Source organism: Gobio gobio (genome assembly GCF_949357685.1).
Source record: "Gobio gobio genome assembly, chromosome: 1".
Taxonomy (NCBI): Eukaryota; Metazoa; Chordata; class Actinopteri; order Cypriniformes; family Gobionidae; genus Gobio; species Gobio gobio.
In genome coordinates, this window is record NC_137097.1 from 81,629,207 (window position 1) to 81,631,903 (window position 2,697).

The following is a 2,697-nucleotide window of genomic DNA, read 5'->3' on the forward strand; positions in this document are numbered from 1 at the left end:
TTTGTTTTTTGTGCACACAGCCTATCAGTAATCACTCTTGTAGGATCACATGAAGTTCAATGATTTCCAAGTATTTTTTGAACACTAATCAATTGATGGCAAAATAGAAGGCGGCAGTTCCCAGATGCACAACCATAGTCATACTGAAAAGATAAAATGCAGAAGAGCAGACGTGGATAAGTCTGAAAAAGTGCACAGAAAGCTGCCTCTCAGACGCCAGACCACAAGTGCTGGATTTTAGTCAACTGAATCTACTAAAATTGTATTATAGTTAATTAAAACTAGACTAAAACTAAAACAATTCAGATGCCTAAAATGTTATAGTCAAAAGACTGACTAAAACTAAATCACAATTTGCTGTCAAAATTAACACTGGTATGAAGTATGGTCGGTCAAATGATTTTTATAGATTTACCCGCCAAGTTGCCATAGCCTTGTGGATAGAGCGCTAATGCATAGGTAACGTTCGACAATGATGTTAGTTGCAAACGTAGTTGGACTAATAATGTTAACTAAAGTCCTTTAAAAAATGTGTTTTACATAATCCTGTCAAATAAACACAATGTAGAAACCTTTCTTTTCTAGTATGATTTTGACTTTGATAAGAGTTTTGTAACTTTTAAACAAGTATTTAAATGAGTTCAAGGTTTGCTAGCATGACTGGCTTAAACCACCATGATGGAACAGTGTGCATTCATACAACAATGCAAAAATAATATAATAATGCGTTTACTTTTACTTTTGATACTTAAGTACTTTTAAAAGCAAGTACTTCTGTACTTTTACTTAAGTAAAAATCTATCTTTACAACTTTCACTTGTAATGGAGTAATATTTGACCAGTAGTACTTTTACTTTTACTCAAGTAATGGAGTTGTGTACTTTGTCCAACTCTGCGACACACACACACTCACACCCCCATACACAGCCGTGGATCATCACATCAGAGAACGACACACACACACACACACACACACACACACACACACACACACACACACACACACACACACACACACACACACACACACACACACACACACACACACACATACTGGTTTTCATGTTGGATGGGGACCAACTTTATGATCATCACTTGTGGGGACCACCCTTTCTAAAGGCTCTAGAGGTATGAAAAAAATTAGGGATACTTACCATAGCAGTGTTAACTTATACACGCCTTCAGATATCTGAAATGATGAAGTAATGACTTGACCATGTATTATGGGGACCTATGAAAAATCGAGTGAACATGTCTTACAGGGACCTAATTTGCATTTTATATGCATAATTCACACACTTCCCAATTGATTTGTGGGGACCTCATTTGCATAATTCACACAACTTCCCTTTTGATTTGTGGGGACCTAGCAAGAACAACAAATATATTACTAAAACAATTAATAGGCATTTGTTTGAAGTAAATCTTCAAATTGCATATGCCCTTACAAATGGTTTAATCTACAAAAAAGTATTATTAAAATAAACAGAAGCAGTACAAAAGTTCAAAATGTTGAAAATGTCTCAATTTGGAGATGTAGTGAGGCCTGCAAATAGTGCTAGATGCGCAAAGCTTCACTCTAGACTGAATCAACCAATGGCCGGTTTCACAGACAAGGCTTAAGCTAGTCCCAGACTGATATGCATGTTTGAGCTGTTTTACCTGGCATATGTTAGATATGCTTTGAGACGGTGTCAGTTTTGTCTCAGGATGCACACCAGTACTGTTTTTTTTCTAAGGCATGATTATAAAAGCAACTTAAATGTCTTTATTGAACTAACGTCTAACCCTGGCTTAATCTAAACCCTGTCTGTGAAACCGGGCCTGAGGGTTGTTGGTTGGATCAATTGATTCTATGTTTGTTTGGGATATCAGTGTGATTGATGTTGCAGAGAAAAAAGTGCTCCATTCAAATACAAAGGGTTGTAAGAGAGAAGTGAATTATTATCTGGGTATTTCAACCCAGAAGTAAAACGATTAAACCTTTCCTCGTCAAACTATTATTTCTATAATTGTTATTTTCTTTACATAGTATTCAACCACAGCCAACCACCCAGCATCATCTACTACTCATTCACCTGATACTTATCACTATAATAAATCTACTACAAATTGAACCTCAAGACATTTATTCACATTACAACTGCAGAAATAGTCTTTTATTGAGTCCAAACTCCAGAACTCAAATGAAGTTAAACCTCAAAACTGGCCTGTTAATAAAAAGTATAAAAAATAAAATCATATATAAGAAAAATAATAACTAGGGCTGTCAAAAGATTAAACGCGATTAATCTCATCCAAAATAAAAGTTTGTGTTTACATAATATAGGTGTGTGTACTCTGTATAATTATTATTTATATATAAAAACACACACGCATGTATATATTTAAGAAAAATTTATTATATTTATATATAATATAAATTATATAAATGTATATACAGTATATACATGCAAATATTTCTTAAATATATACATGCTTGTGTGTGTATAATTATTATTTATATATAAACACAGAGTACACACACATATATTATGTAAACACAAACTTTTATTTTGGATGTGATTAATCGCAATTAATCTTTTGACAGCCCTAAAAATAACTTTAACTTCCACATGTGCTTCATTTCACAGACATGTGAATTTAAACAAACTACAACTAAAGAAACCTGACATGTCAGTGAGTTGTTTCTTCATA

General features: G+C 33.7%; 1 protein-coding gene across 1 annotated transcript in view; it reads right to left on the reverse strand.

Moving 5' to 3' along the window:
- Window positions 1-2,697, reverse strand: part of LOC307126510 (uncharacterized protein) — a 65,333-nt gene that overhangs the window by 8,415 nt on the left and 54,221 nt on the right. The window lies entirely within an intron of this gene.